Source organism: Lynx rufus, unplaced genomic scaffold, assembly GCF_022079265.1.
Source record: "Lynx rufus isolate CCGP_SWC_20201006 ecotype Redwood Valley unplaced genomic scaffold, mLynRuf1.p SCAF_1, whole genome shotgun sequence".
In the NCBI taxonomy this organism is placed as follows: Eukaryota; Metazoa; Chordata; class Mammalia; order Carnivora; family Felidae; genus Lynx; species Lynx rufus.
The window spans coordinates 129440204-129458528 of NW_025814823.1; the positions used below are offsets into that span (position 1 = coordinate 129440204).

Below are 18325 nucleotides of genomic sequence, written 5' to 3' on the forward strand. Positions count from 1 at the left end.
GCACAGAGCTCAATGTGGGGCTTCATCTCATGAACTGTGAGATCATGACCTGAGCCGAAATCAAGAGTCAGGTGCTTAACTGGCTGAGCCACTCAGGCTCCCTTATTAATTTATTTTCATAATAATGATGAATTTGCAGGCCAGGAGTCTATGGTAGGATTGAGATAACCTAAGAAATAACAGGGAGGCATGGAACACCTGGGTGGCTCAGTTGGTTAAGCTTCTGACTCTTGATTTTGGTTCAGGTCATGATCTCATGTTTTGTGAGTTCTAGCCCCGCATCAGACTCTGTGCTGATCATGCAGAGCCTGCTTGAGATTCTCTTTCCCTTTCTCTCTCTGCCTCTATGCTGTTCACATTCTCTCTTTCTTTCAAAAATAAATAAGAAAACATTTAAAAAAAATACAGCAAGGCACAGGTGAGTTCTTCTGAAAGAAAAAGGAAGCTATGGGATGTGGAGAAGTTTTGGGGCAACCATGCAGCCGGCTGCCTGACTATATGCAGTTCTGCTGGGCGTGGTTTGGGTGTATTACACACGTGGTGTCTGTAGATCAGCAGGAAAAGGATATGTGTGGACAGAGTGAGAGCAATTCCAGAGAGCTCGATACACATTCCAGGGGGTACAGATTACTAGATCTGCTCATGAGGTGGAAGGAGCACTTAAACTTTTGCCCCACTGGAAAGTGACTTCATATAAGGCAGGGCCCTGGCTTGCTTTCCAGTGTCCGTTGTTTCTAGACTTTGGAGAAGTGAATGAAGTCCCTTTGCCTTCAGGTGTGTCACCTGTGAGTGGGGACATTTGCTATGTCAGAGACCATCGAGGAGGATAGAGCATGGGGTTTGAGCAAGGCCTTTGTACGTTATAAAGTATTACACAAGTGTTTATTACTTGTTACTCTTTTTACGGCCCAAGCAGCTTCCTCCACACCATCTGTGATGCACCTGGAAACCCTGAAGAAGCCCGCACGGTGCTGTGCTTGTTCAGTGATTACGCTCAGCCACTCTACTGAGTGTAGGCCAGGATCTTCTCTAGGCCTGGAGAGCTAGAACGTAGGGTGAACAAAACAAAGCAAGTGGCAGTTAAGTGGCACAAAGCAAATTAAAGTGGGGTAAGGGGCCAGAGATGGACGGAGATGGGGTGTGACAGTTTGGCTCGGACCATCAGTGACTCTTGAGTAGAGAGATCTGGCCAAGTGAATGAATGAGCCTTGCGGTAGTGTGTCAGGGTATGGATGAGGTTGTTATTTAATTGAATCTTTTCAATAATCCTAGAAGGCAGGTATTTTTATATGAAAGGATATGGGAGCAAGGAGGTGGGAAGCAAGGCACCCGAGCAAGCAGGGCAGGGGAGCACAGGGCGTGTCTCGTCCTGCAGCACTGCTCCCCATCCCGTGCCCACACTGCCCCTCTCTTTCCATCATCGGCCACGTCATTCTGTCCTCCTCTTTCTCTTCCCACCCTGGTGACATGGGCCTTTCTTCAACTTTCCTGGGGTGCTGATTTTAAGCTCTGAGCTGGATCTCGCACATGCTCATTCCTTTCCACCTCCTCAGCCAGGTCATCGTCATCTCTTGCTAGCAGAAGCTCCCAACTGCCCTCTGTGCTTCCAGTTCATTCTCTGAGCAGCAGCTCAGGTGATCTTTTGCAAATGTAAATTGGATTGTGTCACTCTATGTTGAAAATCCTCCAGTGGCTTCCCACTTGTGCTCAGAATAAAACTCACACTTCTCGCCCCGACTCTAGCCCGGTGCGATCCCGCCTCTGCCTACCTTTCCAACCTTTTCTTGTGCCACTTTCCCCCTTGTGCACTCAGATCTTTTTTCAGTTCCTGAAACATGTCATGCTCTATGCCCTTTACATTCTGATCCAAGCGCATGTACCCCCTGAGCTCTAGCCAAGTTTTCTTCATTTTGAGTCTTCAAATTAAATGTCACTTGTGCAGATAGGCCTCCTCTAGTCCCCCAGCTTAAATTAGGTCTCTCTTGCTATGATAGACTATGATGCCATGAAAACAGAGGCTGGCCATGGTAGGCAGGCTTCACCGCAGCCCCAGTGATCCCACCTCCTGGCTTTCACAACCTTGGGTAATTCTTACCCCTTCAGTGGCATCTGAACCCAGTGATTTGATTTGAATCAATAGAATATGGCAAAGGTGCAAAGATATCAATTCTTCAATTAAGTTACAAGAGATCATGACCTTTGCCTTGCATTCTTGGCCTGAACACTTTGTTGAAGCAAGTTATCATATTGGAGAGACCCAAGTGGCAAGGAACTGGGGGCGGCTTCTGGTCAACATCCATCCAGGAACTTGGGCCCTCGAGAAACTGAGGTTGGAAGTAGAGCTTTCCTCGGATGAGCCTTCAGGGGGAACCACAGACTCTGGGCTGACGTCTCCAGTGCAGCCTTGTGAGAGGTTGTGAAGCAGAGGACCCAGGTATGCTGCACGTGGTTTCCACTCCAAAGAAACCGTGAGATAATAAATGTGTGTTGTTTTCAGGTACTCAGTTTTGGACTAATCTGTTATGCCACAACAGGTGACTCTTACACGGTCTGAACATTCATTCATAAACATTTTTTTAATGAATGAATGATTGCCTCTTTCATGCTGTGAACATATTAAGCAAGATTGGGGAAGGAAGTGTCCCAAGACGCCAAGATCAAGCTTATAATCTTTGTAGCTCTCAGGTCTCATAGGGCTTTATTTCCCAGGCCACATAGCAAACTGAATAGAAGGCCTGTTGCCTTCCTGAAAAGCTAGTTTTAAGCAAATGACCTTACCTTTGACCATTCTCAAGACTATCTCTTGATCCTCTCAGGATCCGGTGTTCTAATAAGATAAATTCCGAAACCCGATATGCATTGTTTCTGACAGTGCATGAATTCTCCAACTGCACAAATAACCCCACCCTTTTTCCTAGTTATCAGTGATGCCACACTCATGTGATAATGCCCCGAAATGAATAATTTATGGTTTATGAGTACACTTCATGAATATACAGGATGCCATATAAAATAACATAAATGTTTCCTAATAGAATTAATACACTTTCCAAGCAGTTCAGCTCAAGGCAATTATTGCACTTCCTGGGAGATACAAATTACTTTGCCCTCAGCCTCATGCCAAATAACCCCCCTAAGACACACACTAATTACCCAGAAATACACGGCCTGCCATAGCTCATTGACTAATTGACAATCAGTTTAAAACTTCAGCAAAATATCTTAAAACTTAGGCTTCGCATTTAGCAAGGAAACCCATTTTGTTTATCTCCCCATTTTGGTCTGCCTCATTGGCAGAGCTGTAGCTTGGCTTGTCAGTAATGACTGAGCAGACTTATTATAACGATCAATGGTAAAGGAACAGCATTCCATCATAGCATGTAGCATTTCCATCTTTCATTTCTGTGATTCTATTAAGAACAATTACCAATATTATATCCGTTAATATGGTACAAAAATAGAATGCAACAGTTACTGCTAATGTGGTCCATGAAGCTCACAGTATAGCGCAGCCATCTGCTTCCTCTTGCACTTGGAAGATGCGCCTTTCCGTGCCCTGTGCCCTTTACCTTCTGATCTGGGCACGTGCACCCAGAGTTCGTGCTGCACCTTCATGCCTTCCTCCTGCTTCAGAAAGAAGCTCTGGGCCAAAGCCAAGGCCTTGGGAATGATTCCAGACTATATCCTTCCTATCTACAAGTCACTGTTGGCAACCTCCCTTCGTTAGCAAGTGTATGCACCTCCCTGTGCTTGAGTCTTCTTTCAGAACATTCCAAGAGTTGACATGTCATCTCAAAACTTTTTCTGGATTTTCTAGGACGGTCCAGTCTTGTAAGGGATGTTTACCCAAATTTCAGACAACTGACTTGTAATGAAATATCTGGGACATAGCCCGTTCATGCACTGGAGACGGCTGTCACAGGTGGTGTGGAACAGATCCGGAGGGGTACAGAGCTAGGAGAGGCAATTGTCGTGGGATCGTTTGACTGGTGCGTCATCTGGTTGCAGCCACAGAATAGTCAAACAGGAGTGGCTTGAACAGTTAGGAAATTATCTTTCTCACAGAACAAGACTTCCAAAGGCAAGAAGTCAGGGGCTGGTGTTGTGGCTCATTGATAGCATCAAAGTCCCCGCTCCTTCTGTCTTTCTCCTCTTCCATCCTTGACATGTGGCAGGTCGTCTCCTGTTCTGGAAGTAGGAGAGGGGTCTGCATCAGCTGTGTCTAATGCTTCCAACAGGAAAGTGCAAGCTCTGCCCTACATACTCATCACACTTCAGCTTAGGTCTCAGTAGCTAAAACTGTGTCACACTGGCCACTTTGGCTAGAATGGAGGCCTGGAAATGTTTAGCTGGGCACGGTGCTGTCCCTAATAAATCAGGGCTCTTTTAGCATGGGGTACATGGACACAGAAGTGGGGGGGGAGGATAAGTGAGTATGTCATAAGTGGGAAGTTCTGAGAGAAGAAGAGATTGTCTAAGCTGGAATGTGAGGGATGGGTAAGATTTAGGCAGGAGACAGGAGAGGAAAAGGATCTTTGGTAAAGTTACAGTGAGTAAATCTGTGCAAGGAAGTATGAGTGGCATGTCTAGGAGATTGGGGGAACATTGCTCCAAGAAATTTTGTTCTGAGAAGTTGGAAAAAAGTCAGCAGAGTGAGGTGTGTCCAGTTCTGGGAGGAACCTCCCCCCATCCCTGCCCCCAACACATTCCCCCCTCATGCTTCCTTCTGGAGCCTCCTTGGTCAGATTCAAGCATACTTTCTGACCAAAAAGAATGAAATCTTGGGGTGCCTGGGTGACTCAGTCGGTTAAGTGTCCAACTTCAGCTCAGGTCATGGTCTCACTGTTCATGTGTTCGAGCCCCACATCGGGCTCTCTTAGAGCCTGGAGCCTGCTTCAGATTCTGTGTCTCCCTCTCGCTTTGCCCCTCCCCTGCTCATGCTCTCTCTCTCTCTCTCTCTCTCTCAAAAATCAATAAACATTAAAAAAAAGAAGAAGAATGAAATCTTAAGAGGATTCTGCTCCCTGTACTTTGATCTTTCCTCTAAGCCAGTTGTTTGCAACACTGGCTACACATTGGAATAACTCGGGAGAAGTTGTAAAAATCCTGATACCAAGGCCATTCCCCCGACCAATTAAGTCAGACTCTGGGTGGGGTAAGTGGAGTGCTGGTAAAAGTTTAATAACTGGCTCCTTAGGAAAAAAAAAAAAAAACAACAACCCATGCATGTATATACATACCTAAATTTATTATAAATTTTACTGATACAAAGAATGTGTAGCCTACCACTTACAAACGATCATAAAAGACAGTATTCTTTTTTTTTAATGTTTATTTTTTTTTGACAGATAGAGACAGAGCATGAGTGGGGGAGGGGCAGAGAGAGAGAGAGAGAGAGAGAGAGAGAGAGAGACAAAGTCTGAAGAGGCTCCAGGCTCTGAGCTGTCAGCACAGAGCCTGATTCAGGGCTCGAACTCACAAGCCGTGAGATCATGACCTGAGCTGAAGTCAGACACTTAACTGACTGAGCCACCCAGGCGCCCCTAGACAGTACTCTTTATTATAGAATGTTCTTTAGGCCATTGATTCTCAGATAATGCTTTCCTTTTTTCTTTTTTTCTGAGCTCTTGTGTCTGTAGTTAGCTTATGGCTGTGATTCGACTGTGATTTCACACAATCAGACTGCACACGAATGCTTGGTTACTGTCCAAACTCACCCATTGACTCATGGATGTGATTCCATCATAAATGTTAGTTGACATTTTCGTTTACGTTGACAAAGAAGATGAACACGAAACAACAAAGATATATGTTGGAACTTCACTTGTTCATCAGTGACACAAGAGACTTCTTTGCTGATGAGGCCTTAGTTTTCAAATACTGGAAGAATAGTTCCTTAATTTTCTATGCCATTCACCATGTGACATTTAGAGATACGATACACTTTTAAGTTTAATTTGTATTTTTAACCTCTCACCTGTCCCTTTCATAAGTCTAGACTAGGGCTTGGCTAAGTTTTTCCAGTAAAGAAACAGATAGTAACTATTTTCTGTTCTGTGGACCACAAAAGGTCTTTTTCTCCTTGCCCCCCTTTTTATTTTTATTTCTATTTTTTTTAATGTTTAATATTTATTTTTGTGAGAGAGAGAGAGAACAAGAGTGCATGCACAAGTAGGGAAGGGGCAGAGAGAGAGGGAGATACAAAATCCAAACTAGGCTTCAGGCTCTGAGCTGTTAGCATAGAGCCTGACGCAGGGGTTGAACTCACAACTGTGAGATCATGACCTGAGCTGAAGTTGGATGCTCAATAGACTGAGCCACCCAGACGCCCTTGTGCCCCCCACCCTTTTTTTTAATTTTTTTTTAACGTTTATTTATTTTTGAGACAGAGAGAGACAGAGCATGAATGGGGGAGGGTCAGAGAGAGGGAGACACAGAATCGGAAACAGGCTCCAGGCTCCGAGCTGTCAGCACAGAGCCTGACGCGGGGCTTGAACTCATGGACCGCAAGATCATGACCTGAGCCGAAGTCGGCCGCTCAACCGACTGAGCCACCCAGGCGCCCCTGTGCCCCCTTTTTAAAACAATCTTTAAAAATGTAAAAACTCATGAGTCATGCAGAAACAGACTGTAGGCCAGTCTTGGCCTGTGCACTGTAGTACGCCCATCCCTAATCCAGACATCAACACAGCAAATCAAGCCCTGATTTATAGTATTTGCTGATTCCTGTGGTGTAAAGATTCCATAAGCCACCAGTGTGACAGCACTGAATGTGGAGCTGGGCAGAGATGCATGACAACACATCATTAGGTGGTGTTTCCACAATTCAGGTGCAACAGACAATCCCAAGAGCATAGACAGTAGTCTAATAATCAGAAAGTGATGAATGTTGAGTATTTACCACCTTTATTTTATTTTTTAAAACTTTTAAAGTGATTTTTTAATGTTTTATTTATTTTGAGGGGGGGAAGGGGGAGAGAGAAAGGGAGCGAGAGAGAATCCAAAGCAGGCTCCTCGCCCAGCGCAGAGCTCAGTGCAGGGCTCCAGCTCATGACTGTGAGATCATGACCTGTGCCCAAATCAAGAGTCAGATGCTTAGCTGACTGAGCCACCTAGGTGCCACAAATACCTCTATTTTTTTAATTTATTTATTTATTTTTTATTTTTTTAAATTTTTTTTTTCAACGTTTATTTATTTTTGGGACAGAGAGAGACAGAGCATGAATGGGGGAGGGGGCAGAGAGAGAGGGAGACACAATCAGAAACAGGCTCCAGGCTCTGAGCCATCAGCCCAGAGCCTGACGCGGGGCTCGAACTCACGGACCGTGAGATCGTGACCTGGCTGAAGTCGGACGCTTAACCGACTGCGCCACCCAGGCGCCCCAATACCTCTATTTTTAATAAGACTCATTTATTTGTGTGCTTATATAATCTTTTTTTGCATAGTGGCTGTGTTTAACAACTGGCTTTGGCAATGTAGCATTTTCTTGTGAGCTGGGAAGAATTGGCTCTGGTACACCAATAGATGGGATTCAGGTGTCTTTCTGTGAGGGGAGGGTATTTTTTTTTTTTTTTACTGTTTTATTTATTTTTGAGACAGAGAGAGATAGAGCGTGAGCAGGGGAGGGGCAGAGAGAGAGGGAGACACAGAATCCGAAGCAGGCTCCAGGCTCTGGGCTGTCAGCACAGAGCCTGACGCGGGGCTTGAACTCACAAACCGTAAGATCATGACCTGAGCCGAAGTCGGATGCTTAACCGACTGAGCCATCCAGGTGCCCCGGGGAGGGTATTTTTTAAATAGACTTTATTTTTTAGAGCTGTTTTAGGTTCACAGTAATATTGAGCAGAAATTACAGAGATTTCCCGTTTACTCTCTGCCCCCACATGTGCATAGTCTTCCTTTTATTATCAACACCCCCCAGCAGGGTGCTGCATTTATTACGGTTGATGAACCTCCACTGTCACCTCATTATCACCCAGAGTCCATGGTTTACATTACAGTTCACTCTTGGTGTTGTACATTCTATGGGTTGGACAAATTTATAATGACACATATCCACCATTATAGTATCATAAAGGGTAGTTTCGCTGCCCTGAAAATCCTCTGTGCTCTGCCTCCTCACCCCTCCCTCCCCTCTCCACACCCCCTGGCAACCACTGGTTTTTTTGTTGTTTTTTTTTTTACTGTCTTCATAGTTTTGCCTTTTCTGAAAAGTCATATAGTTGGACTTATACAGTATGTAGCATCTCAGTTGACTTCTTTCACTTGGCAATCTGCATTCTGCCTCTGACTTTCCCAGTAGTCAACTCCTGGTCTTGTCGCACCTGAGTTATTGCCACTCTGCCAGCCTAACGGAGCCTCCTGTGGTCACCTGCTCTAATTAACCACCATGCCTTCTCTTCTGCCGACACAGGTAAGTCAGCAGCCTCAGTCTTGATTATTTATTTGCAACTCCAGGGCTGCACTCCCCCATCTTCCTCCTGGAACTAGTGCGTGGCACAGTCCGTACACAATAGATATTAGAAGAACGAGCTTTCCGAGGACAATCCAGTTTCTACCACGGCTCTGTAGGCAGGCGAAGCCAGGTCATGGAGGCCTATCATGAAAGTCATTTACGTATTTGATCTCAGATCCATCATCTACCTTCCCCACTTTGAACCTCGACATACTGACCTCCTGCAAGCTTCCTTGTCACCTGGCTTTGGAGATAGTGTGGTCTGTGGAAGACTGGCGAGCAACGGGAGAAAAGGAGCCAGAGTATTCCCCACTTTTTCTTCCTGCCCTGGGTGGTGTCACCGCAGTGTCTGTGCCCTGTTCCACACTCCAGCTCCTACTTACCAGTGCCTTCTGTGATCGTAGCTTCCTGGATAGCCCCGGCTCCGGGGCTCTGCTCTTCTCTGGCCCCAGGTACTGGCTCCCACTTGTGCTCATTTGCCTTACCATCCCTTTCACCTCGTTCAACATCTTTGTAACAACTCCCCGGCATTCCTTCTCTTGAGGTTCTTTCTTAGCAGGACCTTGTCAGATTCAGTTTGATACGCTTGGCTGAGGATTCTGGGCTTCATGCTTTATGGAGGGTGGTAGGACAATGCTGAAGGTTTCTGAGGAGGAAATGGATATGATCAAATGGGTCTTTTAGGAGGATTCATTTAGCAGAGGTGGAAGGAATGGACTATAGGATCTATGGATCCCTGGAAGATGTGTAGATAACCTTACGAATCTGTGGATATTCTACAACTGTATACAAAATTTTGTGTGTATGTGTGTAAGTGTAAGTGAATTTTTTCTGTGGAGGGAGGCCATGCTTTTCATCACATTCTCTGTGAGATTCTAATTGTGTTAAGAACTACTGGGCTAGAAGTAGGGAGGCCAGTTAGGAAGCTAAGTAGTTCAGTGTGTCACTGAGGGTTCTGGCAAAAAACAGCATTCACCTGAGAATGTTCCGGTGGCGGCCTTAATGAAGAGAGTGCATTCAGAAATATGGGCAGGGTTAGATGAATGAGCAAGAAGCATCGGGGCACCCAGAGATCAGCATCAGTAGGAAGCTATCAGCGCCCCCCCCCCGCCCCCCGCCCAAGGACTATAGGGCAAGGGGATGAGACTGAATGAAGGGGGCCCAGGACAGCTGGAACCCCGGAGGAGAGGCCACTCTGTGGAGCAGGAGTGCTGGAGGGATCAGCCTCTTCAGAAATGGGGGATCAAAGCAGGGAGCCAGGAAGGAAGGCACATGCTGGCCTTTCTCCTCCCACTCTCTGATCGACTATCATCAGGGCCTCCCCATGGTCTCTAATCACCAAGGTTTAGAGAGGCTAACCTTCCAAGTGAAGCTGGGTGATGTGATCAGCAGGGCCAGAGCAGGGCAGCAAGTGTGGGTAAATGGATGGACTGAGACAGAGCAGTGTCCCAGAAAATAAATAACACACAGAGAACATGTTACTTAGAACTTCTAGAATTGTCGAAAAGGGGCTCGACAGAGTTGGATCTGACTTCTGACTGATTTCTGACAAATCACCGTCTGATTTCTGAAATCTGCTTTTTATCAGACTGTCCTACACTAGGTTGGCCCTACCCAGCGACACCAGATAAAGAGAAGCAAATATAGAGGATTTTGTTGTTGTTGTTAACTTTGTCCTTCCACTACTGCTTATAAGCTCTTTGACATTGGAAGTCACAGAATGTCCCTGAGCCTCCCTCATCCATAAAGTCTGAAAGTTGCATTTGATGTTCTCTGTGGTGCCTTCTGGCTTGAAAGTTTAATGATGCTGTAAGGGGGGCTTTGGCTTCCTTCCTGTGAAGGGCGTTCAGTGTTCTGGCTCCTTCCAAATAGGTGAGCAACCTTCCCTTGCCTGCCATCATCTGTGAAGCCTGGAGACCAGCAAAGGCAGCAAGTACCCTGTCCCTCTGAGGAGCTGACTGCAGGCTGTTAGCATTTTATCGACTTTGGCTGTGCTGTTAGTTTTTAGGATTCGTAGTGAGATGCTTTCATAGATGTTTGAGTCAAAGTGTTCCCTGGGCCGAAGGAGCATAGTTTTGAAGATATGTTTGCATTCTGTCTGTGTTCTAGAGAGGCCTAATATAAAGAAACAACCCAGCAACTCTGCTTGGGAGGGATTGGGGAGAGTTGCTGAAAGGAGCTTGCTTTTGTACGCGTTTCAGAGATTTAATTTTATTAGCCAATGCAAATGATCTGTTCCACACATGTAAAACAAAAGGACAAGAAAATGATCCCTGTGTCAACATCAGGATGTCTGACTTAAAATCCCATTCAAATAACTCCCTAAAAATGATCAGACACTGAATACATTATTTTTCTGACTTTGACAAAACCAGTCTGCACAAAGAAGCGGCCCCATGAGGTTATGGATAAACCAGCCACGTTAAAACTCCGGCATTTTCATGTCAGTCACAGATTTTCTTAAGGGCCAACTCACTGTTTAAGGACTAATGTGTTTGGAGAGGGGAAAAAAATCGCACTGTGTTATTAGGCAGAATCCCCTTTATATACAGGGATTGGATCAGTTTGACCCTGATTGTGTTGCCTGCTTTATTGTCCTACTTCAAACACGGGGCCCTGGGCATCATCTTAAGGAAGGGCTGATTGAACTGTCGGCCTGACACTTGTCAGCTGTGGATAATACGGGTTTCAGTCCGTCATGCTCACACATAAATGAACCATGACAGAGATAGACTGTTGAATAGAAAAAGCAGTTTTACTGTGGATAACCTTTCTTGAATAAATGCAACAAATAATAAAGTCTGAAAAAGGGGACATGTACCTTAGGAGAGCAGTGACGTTCCGAACCAAATGGTTATTATCTTTTGGGGCCCTCAGAAATTGCCCATCTATCAGAGCATGTGATGGAGAGAAAAGGGAGAAGTGCTATATGATTATAAGAAAAATGACGGCAGTTGAGTCCATGCAGCCTTCAGTGTGATAGCACATAACAAAACCCCGTTCCAGCTCACCGGGGTTAAAAAAGGAGGCATTGTTTGCGTACCAAATGGACTCCACAATTGTTTGTAGAAGATGGTGGCACACATCTTAATTATAACGGCAGAAAAAGAATCTGAAACTATTTCTTTCCAACGTCTCTCCCTTTTCATTTAAAAAGAAAAAGAACTCCCCGCAGAAATGGCGGAAATTCTACATTTCAATCAAGATGGTCCAAAGAATGATTTGAATTTACAGGCCTGTAATTGGAACAAATTGGAAACAAAAGAAGAGCTGGTTGAAGCCACGTGATGTGGCCACAGTGCTACTATGTACAGTAGTCTGCTAGGAAAAAAAATCATGTTTCTTTAAAGCGAAGCTAACTCCGCTGCAAAGCTCCAAGCAATTTGCATAAATGTCTCTACCATGATTTTTTTTTTATTTATGGGCCCTAAGTTTCTAATTAAATACTAATTAATACTATCACCAGAATTGTCTCCCATCCCCAGCTCTTCATAGCTTTGTCACTTTGATTAATGCATAGTCATTTATTAACTTATTTAACAAGCCAGGGTGCCTCATGACAAACTAGATTAAATTATCCTCATAACAGTCTCATTACTGAAAAAAAGGGAGTTTTAAACTTAATAAAAATTATCCTCAATAACGTTAAAGCTTTTCCACCGCACCCTTAAAAGATAGAAATAGGTTTCTTGTTTGATTTATAATATATGGAGTTGTATAAAGCATCCATTAATAAAATTTATAAGTTCATTTAAGCTTGCACATTACAGTAGTGCTGTAGCCTTGGGTGCTTATTATTTAACTTTTGCTGTAGTTATGAAGATAATTAATGTCCTGACCAGACAGGGACTAAAATACCCACTAGAATGAGGTAATTAGAGACATAAATAATGTTTAGGTTCTTGTGTGCTGCTTTCTAAATTAATTGTTTTGTTTTCCACCCAAACTTGATAAAGAAGAAAATAAGAGTTTACCAAGGAAGCTTACGGTGAAGGTGAGGTGTTTGTTTCTGGCGGATCTAGAAACTGTTAAGAAGCCTCACAGTGTCTGGCCTGGAGGAGGGAGCTGGGTGTGCCGGGGCATTCAGCGCTTCCCCGGGAAACCGTGGGCCCTCCTTGCTCTCTGGCGCCCTCCAGTGGTCAGGTCCTGGAGGCGAGCACACCTTGCCGGCCTGCGGATCAGTGGACCCCGGAAGCCCAAGGGGGTGAGTCAGAAATGAGAACTGAAGGAAGTGTCTTCATACAGCGATGGTGTAAGCTTCTCAGTCAGACTCGGAGGAGGAGAGCCCCCGGGGGGGGGGGGGGGAGCCGAACAAGTCTATGGCAGAAGATCTTTCATGCTGACGAGGCAGAACATGGGAAGCTGTGGCAGAGGTCCTGCTGGTCTCAAAACAAGTATGTGTCAAGACATTAGAACATATGTGGAGCGCTGACCCGCGGTGGGGTGTGTTACCATAGGAATGCAGCACGTCCTTGGGCTTATTCTGTTCTCGTTTTCGGTTTCTTGCTAAGATAGCACTCTCGTTGAGATTTCTAGGTAATCTGGCAGGAGGGCGGTGGAAATGCATGCACCGATGGAAACTGTGTCTGTTAGTTGAGCTTCCTTATGGCCTGTGGTGTCTCGAGTCTTTGGGTGGGGGTGTTGGAAAGGGGCACTAGCTCCCTTGTTGCAGGTAGAGAGCTAACGCTCTGTATGGATATCCCTTCACCATTTGCGAAGCCCTTTGACACGCATGCTGAGTCCCTCCAGAATCCTGTGAGACCAGAGGGAGGGCCTCTCACTGTGGTTGCTGAGGAGCCACGTGGTGCCTTGGATCCACACAGTGACCCATTGGTTACTCCAGCCCTGGGAAGAGCGCCTGGTTCCTTTCCTTTTGGTTTCCGGTGTACCCCCCCCCCCTCCCCGCACTGCTGCACCTCCCCTCCATTTCTTCTCTCTCATGCCCTCCTTCTCCCTCTCACCTTTCCTTTTAGTCCTTGATTCAGAGCAGAGATAACAATAGCTCTACCTGTTCATGTACGAAAATAGCTCACTTGTCAAAGCCGCACGGGGACCGGTGCCTCAAAAACTCTGTAAGTGGAAGAATGGTTCAGAGAATTTTCTTCAGGTTTAGAGTGTTCCGTGGTCATCGCCATCTCTAGCTCACAACCCATCCCCGGGAGGTAAGTGGATGGCAAACGTCCCCATTATTTATAACCCTTGTTTAGCATTGATTAAGATTTCCATCTTGGCAGACCTATTAGTAGAGACCTATTAGTAGACGTGGCTTTGGCCCAAAATAGATCAACATTAGGCCAGACCTCAGGTCCCTGATTTCCTTAGTTTCCCCCTGGCAACTTTGAGTCCAGTGTACTAAGTACCCAGCTGGCCCAGTATTCATTTTGGGCAAGTGGGCCAAATTAAGTTAAGCAGGGCCCCTAAGAACCACGTGAGATGTCCTAGGTTAATTAAAATAAAGTACAGTAAGGGAAGAGCTCATGGTCAACACAGGAGGGTGAGAGCCCAGGGGGCTCTTATTCCTGCCTAGGTCCTTCCATTTGTGTCTCCCTGGGCTTTATCATAATGGCCTGAGATGTGGAGTGGCAGAGGGGGGATGGTGGCAAGATGAGAGGGGATTAAGGATTAAGGATGCACAGTTGGGAAAAATAGAGAAGTAACTGTTTTCAGTGGTTCTCAAACTTTCATGGGCAAAACAATGCAGATTCTCTGGCTCTGGTTTCAGAGTTTCTGATGCCATCTGTCTGAGGCCCAGGAGTCTGCATTGCTAATAGGCCTGTGACTCTGATGTAGGGTTCAGTCCGTGGACCCCTGGTTATAAAATATTGGTCTAGGTAGGGGGGTACAAAGAGAAGATGGAAGAACTGACAGGAGGGGAGAGAATTTTGCCGAATCATCTTCACCCCTCTGAGAAAGTGCCATAGTTGTTATGTGTCCTTCTAAAGGCCCAGCTTACCTGGGGATGCGTCTCCAGGTGACAGGTGGCAGGCAGAGGGCAGGGAATGGACAGATGTGAAAGATCCCCTCACCAGAGGAGTGTTTGGTCAGAAGCGCATCTCCTTAGCTCTCCCCAGCACGTCTGCTAAGTGTTTGCCCTGTCCTCCTTATTGCATCCACCGCAATCAAAATTCGTCACTCCCCTGTCCACCTCTTCCTTCTGACAGCCGAGGAATCCTTCTGTGAGGGGAAGTCTGAAGGAGATGGGGGTGCAGTAGGACCCTGAGCCCAGGCTGCTCCAAGCATCTGGGGAAAGAGAAGACTGTCTGGAGGGGCCCTAATGCCTCCCTCCACAGCACCCCCACCCCCTCCCAGAATAGGGAAGGTGAGGCATGGGCTTTGATTAAGCTGTCTCAGGTGCACATGGCCTAAGTCAGGCTGGGGTCAGCTGCGCAGTGTCTGGCTTCTGAAGGGCCAGTCTGTTGGGCGGGTCGGTGTGCGACAGGTGCTGTGAGAGCAAGTGTTCCTCACACCGCTTCAGAACTGAGCACACGCTCAGCGGGGACCTCCTGACCCACTGGGCTTTCTTCACGTGCTCCTCATGCCTTTACCACGATGCAGGCGGGGTGGTGGGTGTGACACATGTGTACACAGTTCAGCACAACAAACACTACTGGGTCACAGGCAAGTGCCAGGCACTGTGCTGGGCACTGGTGATACAAAGATGAAGGGAGTTTTCTTTCCAGTTGGCTTGACTGTGCTCCCAGAGGCTATCAGCGATGTTGCCCTGAGGGGAAAGGCTAAGTCTGGAGAGGTCACCTGGGGCTCAGCCGGTTCCCCAGCTTCATGCAGCCACCTGGTATAGAAAGGGAGCCTCATGGCTAGATGGATTCAGGTTTGGTTTGCAGGGTGAGTGTGACTGAGGGAAAAAAAGTGACAGGGCTTAGGACTGTGGCTCTCAGACTGGGGTGTGCAAACCTCCAGGGACTGTGTGAGACAACCCACCCGGAATGAGCCGAGAATACCAAAGCTCTTACTATATTGGTCATTCGAAATCTTGTCATATATGCCTTTCTATTTTTGTGGAATGTTCTAAAATGAAGGAAGGTCAGTCCAGTAGTAAACTTTATGCAATTTAGGAAGGAAGGAAGGAAGGAAGGAAGGAAGGAAGGAAGGAAGGAAGAAGGAAAGGGAGAGAGGAAGGAAGGAATGTCAGAGATAGGTGGTCAGTTATGTTTCTTGTTTCACGTTGGATGTGTATCATGAAATGAACTGACAGGTCATGGGTTAGAGTACTGCCAAAAGAGTGGCTGAAGCTCTGGGTCCTCGAGTCTGGGCTGGAAGGAGAAGGAAGCAAAACCTTGAGGGAGCCGAGAAGATGGGGAATGTGGAGAGAATGGGGGATGGCAGAGCTCCAGCTGATGCAAAGTCAGAGTTAGTGGATTTAAGGGAAAGAGGTCTCAGGAGAGGAAGATGAGATCAGAGAGCCGGAGGAGGACTGAAACTGCCTCGGGTGGAACAAGGCGGGTGATTCAAAAACCACCTTGTAAAACAGGGCAGGGAGGGAAGGAAGGGGAGTGGGGGCCGGTGGAGTGGATTTACTCTCCACGAGGACATTAACATGCCTGACTTGATGGCAGATTGCAGGATAGAAAAAAAGATGGTAAGCCACTAAGGTGCCTTTAGAAGGTCTGTGGGGGGTAGTGGTGGGCAACCAAGTGGCACAGGGAGGGAAGGAGGGATTGACTTGAAGGAAAATGAGTAAAGGTCTCTTTGAGGAGAAAGGAGGACAGATCTGGGAGTCTGGGAAGAGTGGAGAGGAAGGAGCAGTGCCCAGGCTCCAAAGGAAGCAGGAAAAGAAAGTTCCCTACCCCTAGGCTAATACTGAGGAGGTTGCTTACCATGGAACAGAGTTCCAGAGGATTAGAATCAGGCGTGCAGTGGGAGTAGGTGTCGGAGGAGGGGAGGGGAGCAGGCTGGAAGGAACCCTGCCCGCACTGGTCAAGGCTTGGCCTTCTCCACCAGGGGGTGGCGGGGCAGGGGCCTGTTTGGTGGGTTGCAGAATAAACTTTGAAATCATAGGTGGCATTTTAAAAAAAGGAATATACAAATGCCTTTTTTGTTCAAAACCACAAAATATGTTATCTATGGACATGCACAGTGACAACCATAAACCATCCTGTACCTTGTCAACTGAAACCCATAACCTGTTCTTTAGTTTTCAGTTTCTTTGACCTTATTGGTGAGAATCATGCTTTGAACTTCTGGTAACAGTTCATTAGTGGTGATCATGCACGATCTGAGGCATCAGAACATGCTACCTCCATGCCACCTTCACCCACCGTGCCCATGCCAGGCTCTTCCTCCTCTTCGGGGTCTTCGAGATCACTTGTGCTCGGTTTCACACAGCAGGGAAGGAGCCCTTAGTACCTTAATAGTGCCGACAGTGCCTTTCCCGCCCTAGCCGCAAAATCTCGGAGCGAAGCATCACAACCAACTTCGGAATGGTTTTGCCTAACGTTCTCAGCTGTCAAGGGCCCTTCTGGTGTTCTTGGCAAGGTTATTGCAGACAGTTTGAATGTTTTCAAGAGTAATTTCTGCATTGGTTTTTGAAATCTTCATTCATTGGATTTAGTGAGTCCAAAGGTGAAACACATGGAAGCCAAGCCCAGCCACCTCCTTAGCAAGATGCCTTCTTCAAAACCAGCTGTAGCAGCCCCCAGTTGCATCGGGAACGCTTCCTTTACATTCACTGTACCTCAGTTGTCCTGCCAGACTGCAGCATGGCTGTTGTATCTGAACATTTGCCATATGCTCATTCAGTTCTCCCTCTTCGTCCTCACTAGTAGCAACCTTTCTTGAATACATTTTTCAGCTTGTGACTCACCACCTTTCCCTTTCAAGAGCGAGGAATCATCTTTGGTCTCAATGAATTCTACTTTTCTGAGGCCAAATATCTTCAAGATTTAGGGTCAGCCCCTCTCCAAACACCTGCAAATGCATTTAAAAATGGGTCAGTTCCAGGGTAGAGTTTTTCTTTTATGATACCAAATGTATTCATAATACATTATGCAGGTGTTTTGATGAGAATCCAGAAACATCTTGAGACACCATATTTCTCAGAAATGTGAGAATTTAAGACCATTGCTGTTCCAACAAGTCTTGTGTATAGAGCTTTTTATTGCATTCATTTGCATTATTTTGTTTACTTCTCAGAACTCTGTCAATTAGTCGCAACTCCATCTCACAGATGAGAATGGAACACAGAGAAAACTCACCTAAAGTCACACACTAGGAAGACGGTGGAGCCAGGGCTAGGCCCGGTGTTCTCTACACTAGATCATTCTGCCTTTCAGAATTAAGGGCCAATCAGACAATAAGATCATTCCACAACCAGGCACCTGGCAGGTTAGAGCTGAAAGAGACCCCTTTCTGTATTTAGTTCAAGCCCTACCTTCCTAGATATTCAGTAAATGTATCTAATTAGAAAAAAATGTGAATCGTTTGACTGTATACCTATAAATATTATCCCTGGAAAGAAAAGGAACATTTGGTAAATGTACAAAAGATATGGGAAAAATTTGCATGTTATCCTTGTGGAGGGACCATGTTAATCTTGTCTGTATTGTTCCGGTTTTAGTATACATGCTGCCGAGCACTCTCCAGAATATTTTAAAATGAATATACCACGATAGAAAACACCAAAATGTATCACATATAGTAAAGGTCAGTATTGTTTTGTGAGACTTTTGTGTTGGTTGCATATATTTGTAGATACTGCGGGTCATGATATAGAATTTATTTCATGCTGTGGATTGTGCTAACAAATGGCGGAAGGCCACTGGTGTGGTAGAAAGAGCACTGGAAAATGGGCTCAGTTACTGGACTCGAGGCATTGCTCTGCCAGTAACCACCTGCGTGAGCTTGGCCAAGGA

General features: G+C 46.0%; 1 pseudogene; it reads right to left on the minus strand.

Annotated features, from left to right (window-relative positions):
- Positions 1-17954: 17954 nt before the first annotated feature.
- LOC124523351 (uncharacterized) lies at positions 17955-18049 on the minus strand (annotated as a pseudogene).
- Between the last annotated feature and the right edge of the window lie 276 nt (positions 18050-18325).